This window comes from Camelus ferus, chromosome 31, assembly GCF_009834535.1.
Source record: "Camelus ferus isolate YT-003-E chromosome 31, BCGSAC_Cfer_1.0, whole genome shotgun sequence".
Taxonomy (NCBI): domain Eukaryota; kingdom Metazoa; phylum Chordata; class Mammalia; order Artiodactyla; family Camelidae; genus Camelus; species Camelus ferus.
In genome coordinates, this window is record NC_045726.1 from 3,154,932 (window position 1) to 3,170,200 (window position 15,269).

At 42.0% G+C, this 15,269-nt stretch overlaps 1 protein-coding gene and 1 long non-coding RNA gene across 2 annotated transcripts in view; both read right to left on the reverse strand.

Annotated features, from left to right (window-relative positions):
- Nucleotides 1-1,504, reverse strand: part of LOC102516686 (meiosis 1 arrest protein) — a 58,147-nt gene extending 56,643 nt beyond the window's left edge. The window contains exon 1 of the mRNA XM_032471099.1: nucleotides 1,434-1,504. The gene's annotated coding sequence lies outside the window, so the exon portion shown is untranslated. The remainder of the gene's footprint in view (nucleotides 1-1,433) is intronic.
- Nucleotides 1,505-9,183: 7,679 nt separating this feature from the next.
- On the reverse strand, nucleotides 9,184-11,310 carry LOC102517195. The gene is made up of 3 exons (XR_004316461.1): nucleotides 11,202-11,310; nucleotides 10,609-10,713; nucleotides 9,184-10,477 (listed from the first exon to the last, which is right to left on the reverse strand). It is a non-coding gene; the product is annotated as an uncharacterized LOC102517195 (long non-coding RNA).
- Nucleotides 11,311-15,269: the final 3,959 nt, after the last annotated feature.

The following is a 15,269-nucleotide window of genomic DNA, read 5'->3' on the forward strand; positions in this document are numbered from 1 at the left end:
ATCCCCTCAAACATGATCAGTTAATGCATCTGATGCATAGTACTAAGCAGCATCTGACTATTTCTGATCCTAGATTCTCCACTTATGCCAAGAATGCTCATTTATTGGTGTCCTCCTGTAAATTGGTTAAATCTGGGCCTTGAACCCCCAAAAGGTATAGTTACTCCCTTACCCAAAACCCTTCAATGGCTTCTAAATACACTTGGAACAAAACCTGAAGTCCTTACCTTGGCTCCAAAATTCTGCACGTGTCTCCTTCCCAAACGTCCAGCCTCATGCCATGCCCTACCTGGCCAATTCCCTTCCCTACACCACCCCATCTGCCCCTGGCTTGCCTTTCAGCTCAGCAAAGGCTGTCAGCCTTTTGCTGTGGATCCTGACCCCGGATAGTCTTTGCAGAGTATTCCCTTCCTTAACCTTACTCATGCTTTAAGTATCAGACTTTAGGTCTGAAGAGGGTAGGGTCCCTTTACATGCCCCTATAACAGAGCCTATACAATGCTTTTTATCGCCCTTAGGACATTTTGCATATGATAAATGATTCAATGGTTCGCCCTCTCACAGGGCCACGTTAAAAATTTCATGGATCCTAGGGGGGAGGGGACAGCTCAAGTGATAGAGCGCATGGTTAGCATGAAAGAGGGTCAGATTTCAATCCCCAGTACCTCCTATAAAAATAAAAGTAAACGAGTAAACCTGGGGTAGAGGTTATAGCTCAGTGGTAGAGCACATGCTTAGCATGGATGAGGTCTTGGGTTCAATCCCCAGTACCTCCATTAAAAAAATAAAATAAATAAGTAAATAAACCTAATTACCCCCTCAAACAACCTTAAAAAAATACTAAATGAATAAACCTAATTACCTCCCCCAATAAAAAAAAAATCATGGATCCTAAGCACTTTTGCTTTCATGGGCCCCTTCCTCACTTAAAAGAAAAACAATTAAAAGATCTTCTTGGAGGGTGGGGCATAGCTCAGTGGTAGAGACCGTGCTTAGCTAGCATGCGCCAGGTCCTGGGTTCAATCCCCAGTTCCTCCATCAAAATAAATAAATAAATAAAATAAAATAACACCCCTCTTCCAAACACCTAAACCTTTTCTTCGACCCTAAGGATTCACTGGTTTCTTCTGACTTCACAGAAAGTTAATACATTCTCATGGGCCCCTCCTCCTCAAGTGTCCTGGCCCTCGGCAGGGCGCCCGCCCGCAGGCCCACGAGAGGCGGCGGAGGAGACACGCCTGCCCGCCCTGCCCTCAGAGACCTGGCGCAGGGCGGACCGGACCGCGCTGGACTCGGGCCTCTGGGCGTCAGTCCCGCCCCGGCAGCTGCCCCCGGGCCGCCAACACCTTCCTGAAGGCAGGCCCGACCTCCGCCCCAGCCCATCCCGCCAGGCGCTGCCCACAGCCGCCCGCCGCCCTCAGCCATTCCCCTACCTCGAGGCGTGAGAAGCGCACAGATCCCCTTTCTTCTCACAGTCAAGAGACCGGCCCCCCAGAGTGTCCAATTCTTGGCCAGCGCCTGCGCCTGCGCCAACGAAGGCGCCCCCCTCAGGCCGGGCGGCTCACTGCGGCTCAAGCCAGGGGCGCCAGGGGCGCCAGGGAAGCAGCCCTTCTTTGGATATTATATTAAAAAATTTTTTTTTCAGAGGGGTAAAGAGGTAATTAGGTTTGTTTGTTTGTTTGTTTGTTTATTTACTTAATGGAGGTGCTGGGGATTGAACCTAGGACCTCGTGCATGCAAGCGCTCTGTCACTGAACTATACCCTCCTCCTTCTTAGGTAGAGGGTTTTTAAAAAAAAAAGTATATATTTTATAATGTCATGTTTTTAAAATTGAAGTATAGTTGATGTATGATATGTTATAGGGATATAATATAGTGATTCACGATTTTTAAAAATTATACATCATTTATAGTGATTATAAAATATGGGCTCTATTCCCCATGTTGTACAACAAATCCTTGTAGCTTATTTTATACCTGATAGTTTGTACCTCTTAATCCTCCACCTCCATCCTGCCCCTCCCCCTCCCCTCTCCCCACTGGTAACCACTAACTAGTTCCTTCTCTACATCTGTGAGTGTTTCTTTTCTGATATAGTCACTAGTTGTATTTTTTCAGATTCCACATGTAAGTGAAGTAGTATTTATCTTTGTCTGACTTATTTCACTAAGCATAATGCCCTCCAAGTCCATCCGTGCTGCACACCGGAAGCTAATACAATACTTTGAATCAACTGTACTTCAATTAAAAAACAAACAAACAAAAACCAACCCATTTAAAATATGGGCAGAAGAACTGAATAGACATTTTTCCAAAAGCGGAAATGCAGGCGGCCCATAGGAACATGTAAAGTTGCTCAACATCACTAATGTCAGGGAAATGCAAATTGAAATCACAATGCGGTATCATCTCACCCTGTCAGAATGGCTATTATCAAAAAGATCACAAATAACAAATGTTGGCAAGGATGTGGAGAAAAGGGAACCCTTGTACACTGCTGGTGGGAATGTAAATTGGTGCAGCCACTATGGAGAACAATATGGAAGTTTCTCAAAAATCTAAAAATAAAACCACCATATGGCTCATATATCCACTCCTGGGTATATATGTGAGAAAAACAAAAACATTACTTCAAAAAGATACATACACTCTGCTATTAATGGCAGCATTATTTATAATTGACAAGATATGGAAGCATCCTAAGTGCCCATCAATAGATGAATGGATAAAGAAGATGCAGTATATATATATGCAATGGAACACAACTCACCCACAAAAAAGGATATTTTGCCATTTGTGGCTCTTCGTTCATTTTTTTCCTCACTTCAAAAATCAGAATTTTGTAATTGGCATAAACATTTCCATTGCATCAAAAACAACAAAATACTTAAAAATAAACTCAACCACGAAGGTTACCTATACTCTGATAATTATAAAACATTGATGAAGGAAACAGAAGATGATACAAAGAAATGGAAAGAGATCTTGTGCTCATGGATTGAAAGAACCAACACTATTAAAATGACCATATCACCAAAGCAATCTTCATAGTCCATGCAACCCCTATCAAAATATGACATTTTCCATAGAACTAGAACAAATAATTCTAAAATTTATATGGGACCATGAAAGACCCCAAATTGCTAAAGCAATCTGTTGTAGTTCTTTTTTCCCTCTTTCTTCTTTTTGTTCTTTTTTCTTATGGTTTGATGACCAGAGAAGTTCTTTAAAAGCTTTAACATATGTAAAACTGGTTTGGTGGTGCTGAATTCTTTTTGCTTTTGTTTATCTATGAGGCTTTTGATTTCTCCATCAAATCTGAACGAGAGCCTTGCTGGATAGAATATTCTCAGTTGTAAGTTTTCCCCTTTCATCACTTTATATCATGCCACTCCCTTATGGCCTGTAGAGTTTCTGCTGAAAAATCAGCTGGTAACTTTATAGGAGTTCCCTTGGATATTATTTGCTGCTTTTCTCTTGATAATTTTAGTATTTTCTCTTTATCTTTAATTTTTGTCAATTTGATTACTATGTGCCTTGGTGTGTTCCTCTTTGGGTTGATCCTGTGTGGAATTCTCTGAGCTTCCTTGATTTGAGTGACTGTTTCCTTTCTGAAGTTAGGGAAGTTTTCGGTTATTATCTCTTCAAAAATTTTCTCCAGTCATTTCTCTCTCTCTTCTCTTTCTGGGACCCCTATAATGCAAATATTAGGGTGCTTCATGCTGTCCCAGAGTTCTCTTAAACTATTCTCATTTCTTTTCATTCTTTTTTCTTTTTTCTGTTCTGCAGTAGTGATTTCCACTAATCTGTCTTCTAGCCCACTGATCCATTCTTTTGCCTCATTTAGTCTATTCTTGGTTCCTTCTAGAGTGTTATTCATTTCAGTGATTTTATTCTTCAACTCTGTTTGGGTGTTCTTTATATTTTCCAACTCTGCTAAGAACTTCCCTCTGTGCATCTGTACTCTTGAGTTCTCTGAGCATCTTGGCCATCATTACTTTAAACTCTTTCTCACATAAATTGCCTGTCTCCTCATCAGTTACTTCTTCTGGGATTTTATCCTGTGCCTTTGCCTGGGAGATATTCCTCTGCCGCCTCATATTGTCTGTCTTTCTATTTGTATTTTTAGGTAAGGTTAGTTACATTTCTTGACCTTGGAGAACTGGCCCTTCTGGGAGACGTCCTATGTGTCCCAGCAGCACACTCCTCTCTTGTCACCCAAGGGCCAGGGTCCAGCCCGTCCCAGTGTAGAGTCTGGCCTGTGTTTGTGCATTCCTTCCACAGGCTTTGGGGTTGTTATTTTCTTACTTTTGATATTTGCCCCCTGGTGGATGAGGCTGGACTAGAGGCTTATGCAGGGTTCCTGGCGGGAGGAGCTGGGGCCTGCCCACTGCTGGGTGAAGCTTGGTCCTGGACCTCTGGTGGGTAGGGCGCTGTCTAGAGGTGTTTGTGGAACGGGAGGTCTGCTGATGGGTGGGGCTGTGTTCCCACCCAGTAAGTTGTTTGGCCTGAGGCTTCCCAGCCCTTAAGCCTACAGGCTGTTGGGTGGGGCTAAGTCTTGGTGCCAATGACACAATCAAGATGTCAGCCTCCAGGAGAGCTCATGTGGATGAACACTCCGGGAATGTCCATCACCAGCTTTTATGTCCTCAGCATAAGCTACAGCCACCCCCTACATCCTCAGGAGGACTTCTAAAACAAGCAAACAGTTCTGACCCAGGTTCCTATGAAATTGTTGGGCGAGAATAGGTTCTTGCCTCGTGCAGGACAGAATTCAAGAGCAAAGCATGGCAAAGTGAAGGCAGGTTTATTTAGAGACACACACACTCCATAGGCAGGGTGTGGACACTCTGACTCAGAAGGGAAAACAGCTTAGGAGATACACACTCCATAGGCAGAATGTGGGCCACATCAGAAGGCAAGAGAGAGAGAGCGAGCGCATCCACGAGGTGCGGAGTTGTTAGGTTTTGTGGGCTTGGTTATTTCGTATACTAATGAGCAGGACGATTATTCCAACTACTCTGGGGGACGGTCAAGGTTTTCCAGGAAATGCCCCCACCCACTTTTTGACCTTACATGGTCAGCCTGGGAACTGTCACAGCATGTGTGGGTGCACCATGAGGCTCAAGGTCAACTGGAAGTCAAATCTTCTGCCATCTTGTCCTGTCCTCAATTGCTATGTAATTCCTCCAATGGCTGTGCCCTGTCCCCTTTCCTCCCACTTCAAAATCACTGACTCTGCCCTTGGACCTAGTAGATGCAAGATTCTGTGTATGCTTCCCAAGAGAACGAACTGTTTCCCCCAGTTCTGTGGGCTCCTGGGGTTAAGCCCCACTGGCCTTCAAAGCCAGATATCCCGGGGTCTCATACTCCTCCCAATGCCAGAACTCCAGGCTGGGGAGCCTGACGTGGGGCTTAGAGCTCTCACGCCTGTGGGAGGGTCTCTGCGACTCAACAAATCTTCAGCTTGTGGGTCGCCCACCCAGGGGTATGGGGCCCAATTATACCACGAGCACGCCCCTCCTGCCGTCCTGCTGTGGTTCCCTCTTTATGTTTCCAGTTGAATACACGTGAAATTCTGATGTGACAAAATTTACATTATTAATCAGTGTGGAAAGGACACACTATTCAACAAATAGTGCCGGGACAATTGATTATCCAAATGCAAAAGAAAGAAAGAGAGAAGGAAGGAGAAAGGAAGACAAACATTGGACGCTCCCATTCCTGGCACCGCAGAGGACTAAGTATCACAGAGACCGCCCCTGATGCAGCGCAGCCATAAACGCTGGATGCAACGTTTCTCACACACACACACACACACACACACACCTGTTTATTTGTGTTGTCTGAATGAACTGGTGGGAAAGGAAGGGAAAGCCTCAGAAGGGAGAGAAGATATGAAATAATGATTCCCAAGGCACAGGTGACAGCTAGAGCCAGCATTTGTGAAGCCAGCCCCTGGTGGCCTGAAACCAGGGTTTACAAGGCCATAAACAGGGGCAGGAGACAAAATCTGGGGTTGAGTAGAGAAGGTTGGCATGAAAAACTATTCCCCATACACGTAAAGCCTGGCTTCTCAAAGAGTAACTCCCCCCACAGAGTGAACTTCACACAGAAAAAGGGCCCTGCAGAGGGAAACGGTGAGGGTAGAAGCCCACCTCATCCTTAGTTCTGGCTGTAGCGGGGTGGGGGTGGGGGAATCCTCACTTATAATTCTAAATAATAAGTTTGTATTCACACAGATTTGGGGGCAGAATGTATACCATGTGAGTGGCCCAAAAATTCCAAGACAAAAATGTAAGTTAAGGTGATCCAAGTCAGTACAGCACTCCTGGAAACCTGGCCAAACTAAACATAAACTCCTCTGGGGAAAGTAGCTTAATCCTAGGAATCTAATCATTTCTAGAGCTACACCTCCAAGCACCATGAGGGCACAAAGTCACTAAACACACAAAGAAAGAAGCTGCCATAAACTATTCAAACCTGCAAAGATTACTGATGTTGGAATGTTACAGTATATAAAATGAATATGTTTCATTTATTTTTAACAACAGAAAAGGGGGTTTAAAGTATAGAGAAGGAACAAGAGAGCAGATTCCCCACAAAGTAACTGTTAGATTAGTATCCGATTTCTCAACAGCAATGATGAAAGCCAGAGGTGAAAAATACTATCTTCAACAGAATAAGAGACAATAACTGTCAACCTTTTCCAGCAAAATGATTCTTAAAAAATGAGGGTGAAATAAAGACATTTTCACACAAATAAAACTGAAGGAGTTTGCTGTTACTAGATGCTGTATTTGTGACCTGTTTCTGGATAAGAAATGATTACAACCTCAGTGGCTTAAAAGAAAACATGCACTGTCTCACGGTTTCTATGGGTTGGCAGTCTGGGTAGGTTAGCTGGGTCCTCTGCTCAGGATCTCACCAGGCTGAAATCCAGGCGTCGTTCAGGGCTGCAGTCTCACCTGGGCTCCTAGTCCTCTTCCAAGCTCACCGGTTATTGACAAAATTCTGCTCCTTGCAACCGCAGAACTGAAGCCTCGACTACCAGAGGCCCCGTGGCTGCTCCACAACGGGGCAGTGTGCTTCTTCAAGGTGAACAGGAGACTCTCTGACTTCTGAGGAAGCCTGAACCCTTTTAAAGGGCTCACCTGATTAGGTCTGGTCCACCCAAAATCGCCTTCCCTTTCATTAACTCAAAGTCAATTGATTTCTTGAGTCTTTACCTGGCCAACCTATTTAAAATTTCAACCCCAGCCCCTCATCACGGCACTCCCTCTTTCCTTTCTTGCTTCTTTTGTGTCCACAGCACTCACGCCTATGGAATCTTACAACATATTTGTGTTTATTATGCCTCTCACTCCGCTAGAATACAGACCACTTGACTTCGTGGATGCTTGTCTATTTTATCCATCACTGTAGGACACTAACATATAGAACGATGTCTTGATCAGCTGACACGCCACAAACACATACATTTATTTATTTATTTATTTATTTATTTATTTATTTATTTATTAAAAGAATTGATGGGCATTTTATTGTGGGTCAAGAGCACAGATTCATCTTCATTTTGTTACAACTGATACTTTTTTTAAATTATTGAAGTATAGTCAATTATACTGTATCAATTTCTGGCGTACAGCATAATGTCCCAGTCATGCATATATATACATATATTTGTTTTCATATTCTTTTTCACTAAAGGTTATTACAAGATATTGAATATAGTTCCCTGTGCTATATAGAAGAAATCTGTTTCTTACCCATTTTTATATATAGTGGCTATCATTTGCAAATCTCAGACTCCCAAATTTATCGCTTCTAACCCCCTTCCATCCACTTCCAGTAACCCTAAGATTGTTTACTATCTCTTAGAGTCTGTTTCTGTTATGTAGATGAGTTCATTAGTGTACCCTTTTTTCTTTTTTTTAGATTCCACATACGAGTGATATCATATAGTATTTTTCTTTCTCTTTCTAGCTTACTTCACTTAGAATGATGATCTCCAGGTCCATCCATGTTGCTGCAAATGGCTTATTTATTTAATGAATAAATTAATGAATGACACAAACCTTGGAAAGCTTTGAGGAACTCAAACACAGAAACATGTAACAGAAAGAGTTGAAGATAACTATGGTAGACATGAAAAAATATTGTTCATTCACACACACACACACACACACACACACACACACACACACACAGCCAAATGGTTCTGGCTCTCACTACATCAGCAAACCCCTTTACCAGATACATAACATAATCGCAGGAGTGCACTGCCATCGTGTTCAGGAGTCTCCGCACACTCAGGAGGAGGAGACTGTGGAGAATGTGCACACAAGGGGGCGGGGACCTTGGGAGCCACCTAGAAGTCTGTCTACCACGAATCCCCATCAAAGGAACCTCTAAAGCATATACTTCAAGATGGAAGGAAAATAATCCCAGACAGAAGATCTGAGACATAAAAAAGAAGAGCGAGCAGAGGAAATATGAAACACATGGGTAAGTCGACGCAAATATCAGCTATTGAGAATAACAAAATACCTGATTTGTGAAATTAATGAAATAATATAATTAAATTATCGGGTTACAAAAGTATACAGCTTCAAAGGGAATGATTAATGTTGAAGAATTCTAAGATCTATGTATTGTTTAAAAGAAAAATAAAGATATTGATTAAAGACACTGTTAAACTAAACATGCAGGTTAAAATTTTTAGACTAACCAATAAAGAGCAGAAATAGATGGTATACTTTCAAAACAAGAGAGGGAGGTTTAAAATGGAAAAATTACCACACCACACCCTAAGAAGCTCCTTCCCAGCCTCCTCTCCTTCACTCAGGGTCAGACTTGTCTCACAGTCTGGCTGGGTCTCCCAGCTTCTCCCAGCTTTTCCCAGCTTCTCCCAGCTTCTTCCCCATTTTCCCTCATAGCTATGTCCCCTATCAATTTATTGACATTTGCTTCTCATATGATGTCCCTGGATGAACACAAATCCCAAATTCATTTTATAAAATGAACATATCCATGACAGCAAAACCAGACAATGGCAATACAAGTAAGGGAAAGGGCAGTATAGGCCAGTCTCATTTATGAACACAGTAAAAAGTTCCAAACCAAAACACGAGCATACTAAATTTAGCAATGTATATGAAAGTAATACTCTGACCAAGTTGGTTTAAAAGCAAGTTTGGTTTAATACTAGAAAATCAATTAAGGTCTGGGAAAAGAAACAAGATTTATAATAGTTGAAAGGGAAGAAAGAAATCTGTTATTATCCCTAGATGGTGTGATGTTCTATGTGGAAAAACCAAAAGAATCTACAGATAACTTATTAGAATTAGAAACCTTAATAAAGTTGTTTGATATATGATTAATATATGAATTTTAAAATACCATGTGCAGTAGCATAAAAAGCAAGGAATTATAGTAAGACGTATGCACGATCTTTATGGATAAAATTATTTGAAATTTTATGAAGGTATTAATAAGATTTCAATAGATATAAGTACACCTTGTTCATTTTTAGGACAACACATTATCATAAAAACGTCAATCCTGCCAAGTAGATGTAGCAAAATCCCTAAAGGATTTGTTTCTGTGAAATTTGAAAAACTGATTCCAAAATTTATGTTGATGAGGGGGAGGGTACAGCTCAGTGGCAGAGAGCATGCTTAGCATGCACGAGGTCCTAGGTTCAATCCCCAGCACCACCATAAAAAACAAAACAAAACAAAACGAAAACCTGTTGATGAACAAAGACCCCAGAAAAGAAGCAGTGGGCTCTCACTCTGAGAATTCACCTGCCTTATCACATGACTCAGCATCCAGGAGCAGCTGGTCTGATACATTACCTGGGCAGTTACTGTACCAGCTGGGAGACAACACCCTGTGCAGCTGGGGTGCTGTCCTGCAGCCGTGTGGTATATGCCTTGGGCCAGAGGACACTATGTGGTGCTGCCTCCCCCAAAGCCAGGAACCCTAATAGACCACCGGAAGGACCTTTACTCCCCCGTCACCACAACACAGGGCTCGGTAGGTTTGGAGATCCTAGTGCCCAAGAGATGAACACTTCCATCTGAGAAATGGCTATAAAGTAGAAGCTGGAGCTGTCCCCAGGCTAAGCTGAGCTCTCATGCGTGGAGCCAACAGGAAGAGGAAGTGGTCATTACACCCAACAAGGTGACTGATTGTTCCTTGGAACTGACAAGCAGAACGCAAAATCCGAGTGAGGGCTGGGAGTCAGGGGGAAGGCGGCGAGTCAGGGCAGGGGTCACAGAGGTCAGTCCATCTTGTCTAGATTTGTTAGTCGGGCTGAAGTATCCCAGAGGCTTTGGGCCACGTGAGGATCTCGGGCAGCTTTAGGGGCAAGAGTTATCACACCGGAACTGCTAAAATGTTTTCCAGAAATGCCATCTAGCTCCTTTGCCAAGCTCAGGTAGAGCACTGGGACTGCACCCTGTTTGCTGTTCTGTGGAGACACGGGGGTGGGGGAGGAGGAGGAGGAATAAAAGCCAGGCAGGTTGTTGCCTGAAGGAACACACTGAGCAGCAGACCCCCTGCCCCAACCCCTTCAGGCAGAGCCAGCTCCTCCCCACCCACCTTAAAGAAGAAGCTGAGGAGCCAGAAGATGAAACGATATAACCAAGAGAATCTTCATGATCTCCGTGTACACAACGCCAGGGTCCCCAGAGTTCACAGTCACACCTGTGAGAGGGAGAGACAACCGTAGTGGAAAGCACAGTGAGAGGAGGAAAGGGTTAAACATGGCTCTAGGATGTGCAAAGAGGGGAGGGCCCTACCAGCCCTGCCCGGTGGAGGTGACCAGACACTCGAGGTGGTGCCGGAAGTCAGGGATCTGTAACTCACATGAATGGCGATATCCAAGCCAGGAAGCAGACTTAAGTATTTGAAAGTGCGGGGTGAACTTTAGGGGGAACACGATGGATGGTGTTGGTACTGGAAAATACTGGGAGAGAGGGAGTCGTGGGTGATGAGCGTCGGAAAAAGGGTTGAAGGGGAGACGTGAAGATGGGGTTGAGAGAAATAGAGGGCGCACAGATGACAAAGGGTGGAGGTTAACAGCTGGCTCGGGGGACACTGGGAATATTTCATGATCAAAACATACTGGGATGAGATGTGGACTGGGAGGAAGCCCTGGGAGTGGAGGAGCAGGGGCTGCCAGAGGCAATTACCTGTCCCTTGAAGTCTCTGGGCAAGCTCCCCAGTGAATGAGGCCAAAAGCAGTTTGCTGCAGTCATAGTTCTGGTTGAAGGTCAAAGGTCTACCAGCCCCTGTCAGGTGCTCCTCAGTCAATGTACCCTTTCTCTTGCCTGAAGGAAGACACGTTGACCACTCGGGCTGCCCCCGCCCGTTGTAGGGCCCCTGGGAGGAGAGAGGGCCACACACTCTCAGGGCAAGGCCGGGAGTTCGCGCCCACGCCCGCCCCCCGGCCTGCTTCTCCATTAACCCCCCGGGGGAGCGCGGCCCCCCGCGCAGACGCCCAGGTGAGGCGCGGGGGAGCTGGGTGTGACCGAGGCTGCGTTTCCGTTCCAGCTGCTTCCCTCACGCTTTTCCTCTTGCTTTATTTTACTTTGTCTTTTGTTTCGTTTGGGGGTTTTGTTTTTTGGTTTTTGTGGGAGTTTTTTGGTTTCTTTGCCTAAAATAAAAGTGGGGTTTTGCCTTGCTTTTCTTCCACCTGCCAGCTGGAGGTAATGTAATTGACCCTAGTTCGTATTTTTATCTCACTGAGAGCTAAGAGGGGGAAGGAGAGACAGGAAACGCTGTGAAAGCTGTCTTTCACACATTGATACATTCAGTCACTTACTTACTCATCACACAACTATCCATTAGGCCCCTGGACTATGGCAGACACAAACTACGTGCTAAGGACATATGGGTGCTAAGTTTAGGGGACAAGAAACGTATGCAGAGATACTTGGGAAAGTGGGGCTTTTAAAAAAATTTTTAATCTACCTTTAAAAACAAGGAAAGTATAATTACTCTCAAGAGAACAAGTGAAATCTTAAAAAAAGAAAAAAAAGGAGTATCTAACGCTAATCAAAAAAGAAGTCTGGATTATATAAAGTATGAAAAATACTAGCTGTCACATATGAGTTTGCCTGTTGTTTCAAAATGCTAAAACTGTCTTGAGCCTACATTTAAAGGAAGAATCACAAATGAAGAGTTGAGCGGAGGTATCTAGCCAAAACTTGTTTTAAAGCTAAGTTGATATTTCTTGGCTCTTCAAATATCAGTCCTTACCTACCAAACCTATCACTCTTTATTGCTGCCATACCAAATAATTTACAATTTGCCTGAGCATGTCTTGCCTTTCTTCCTGCCACACATTTTTTCTAAGCCATTACCTCTGACTGGGATCTTCTTTTATTCCTCATGCACCAGGCAAAACCTGCTCACCCTATAAGCTCAATTCCAATGTCTCTCCCACTAGAAAGTCTTTTCCATTTTGGAAGTAAAGCTAAGGTCTTTCCAACCATGCTTTCACAGTTCTTTGTATATCCTTCCTTGAACATATCACATGGCTCTGATTTTTTAAAAAAAACCATGACTGTTTACTTGCAAGGCAGGGATGGATGTACGTGCATAGATATAGATATGCATGTTTATATGGGTGTGTTTGTGCTTGATGCATAGGAATCATTTAATTCATGTTAGTGAAGCTAAAATAGAAGGGCGAGGGAAGGTGGAAAGTAGTAAGTTTTATAGTCAGATATTTTTAATGCTACTGAAACATAGAAAAGGGAAAAATCATTACTATATTTGGTCTAGAAAGGATGGGGAACAGAAAGATTCGCTAAGTAAATAGCATTTGCTTTCTCTGTAATGAACAAACAATTTCTTTTTTTGGTATCTACAAAGATGTAAAAGCACAAATACTCTGTTGAATCTCTTTGTTCATATTTCACTCTCATTTTTTTCTCTTTTTCCAAGTAACTTCTGCTCTAAATGAGATGGAATTTCTTTACACTTAAAACACAAACTTAATGTGTCTCTTCCTCAGGGAAGGAGTGAAGGAAGTTCTCATTAACCTTCTGATTGGTGTCACCCAGAGTGTCACACTCTCCACTTCTAGAAAGTGCCAAAGAGAGTTGGTCAGATGTCACAATGTTAAAAGAGATGATTTTTGAGATCCTCCTCAGTCATGTCTCCACATATTTCCCATAAATTTTGGAATAGTTTATGTCCATCATCAAACTAAAGAAACAAAACATGCTTGAAGCCAAATATAAATGTAAATTCAAACGATCATTGCTAAAGGACTCATATCTTTGTTTTATCGATGGTATTAAAAGACAATCTTCTTACTTATTGTTTTGAAATAAAATGTACTCTTTGTAGAAAAGGAACTTGGCAGAGTAATTAGATGAAGGAATATAAAGGTTTACCTCTCAATGTGGAAATACATATTTTAAATACCCCAACATATAATTATATATAATACCCCAATATATAATATATTTGCCATTCTAGTGAATGGTAGCCTTTGATGGTAAACTCAAGGTTCTTGCCATTTATAAAGGTTTTTTTTTTTTTAATTTTTCTTCAACATATTACTTTTTAAAGCCAATATTAGTACTTATTTTCAAGAAAATCATTTCTGCTACTAATTAATTAGCTGCTATAGAAGAAAAAGTGTTTTATTGAGTATTGATGCAGGAAAATTAGGCTTTTGGGGGCTGGAGTTTCTGATTAGGCTGCTCTACTTCAGTGTATTTAATGCAGATACCCACCAATTGCTCAGCAACCTTTCCATGGTCAACATCATAAGAGTCTTTCCTGCAGTAGGTCAGTCCTTTCTTACCTGCCCACCACTCCCTTACACCCACCTGGTAATAATGAGCCCAGTTCTTCCAAGTCATATATAATAATCACATGGGATCAGATGTCAATTTATGATAAATGCCTCAAGAAGGAGCAATCAATGATTTTACCACAAGCTTCCCACTCCTCCCCAAAATACACATTTCTCAAACTGCTCCTATTATTTCTTTTGAGGAGAAGAAAACTTTACAATTAACTAATTCAAACTATATAGTAAAGCAACCATTCTAATATGCATATTCTTTCAACCAAAGAGGTATTTGTCTGATTTGTCAAGAGAACAGTCTTGAGAGGGGAGTGCCTAATCCTAAACAGCGTCTTTTTAGTAACATCTGGGCACACAGAGAGAAGACTGCGGGGGTAAGTGAGGATAGCTCCTTGGTTCCCTTAAAATCTTATCAATATATATAAAACTAGCATTATGTATAATTTATACTTTAGGCGTTAAAAAAGGAGGAACACTTAAAATTACTAAAAAAAAAAAATGCACCCACTGCCCTCCCCCAAACTAGAAGGCCCTTATAGAAGGAAATAGAGGATAAACATGAATACATTGAGAGAGTCAGGGTAAGCGGGACTTAGGGACATGATGCATAGGTCAGGATAAAGCCTTCTCTTATTTTTCCTTTCAACCATGATATGTATAAAGGATAACCCTACCAGTTCTTTTCCATTACTTCTTTCCCTTCTCCTTACAATATTAAATATTGTAATTATAAAATATTTTTTGGAAAGAAAAGGGTGTTGGAGAATGGAAGAAAAGGGAAATGCTGCCCTCATTTGAGAAAACACAAGTGAAGGAGTAATTTATGTATTCTTAGATGTTCCTTCCTCTCTTTTCCTTACTTGTGTTCTAGTACATGCAATACAAATTACAATTATATTATGATCATGTTTTTACATTGTTTAAATATATCTAGACAGGTACGATTTCTTTCTTGTATTTAAAATGCGTTTAATACTCAACAAATATTAATTAAACATAAAATAAAATGTTTATATTTTTGAGAAATAAAAGATTAGTACATTCATTCTTCCCTCTTATTAAACATCCAAAGGAAATTGAGAGATACACATGTTTAAGATATGATTTCTACTTTCAAAAAGTCACTAATACATATCAATTATTAGAGATAGCAAGGCTCTGAAAGTGAAGGAGTTCCTCCTATTACACTTTGAAATAAAAGATATATAGTTTCACTTTTTCCTAACAACATCTCTAAATCTTCTGTAAGAACGGGCAGCTATGACACAGGATTTTGTGTGGAAGGAAATGAAACAAATGTGTGTTCAGTTGCAATTCATTTGTTTAGGAGGAGACCCATGGTGATGTATGCTTCTACTTTAACTAAGGGGTAAGAGCTGCTACCAGAAGGAGGCCTCACAGTGCAGGATTCTAGGAGATTGTTTTAGAGATG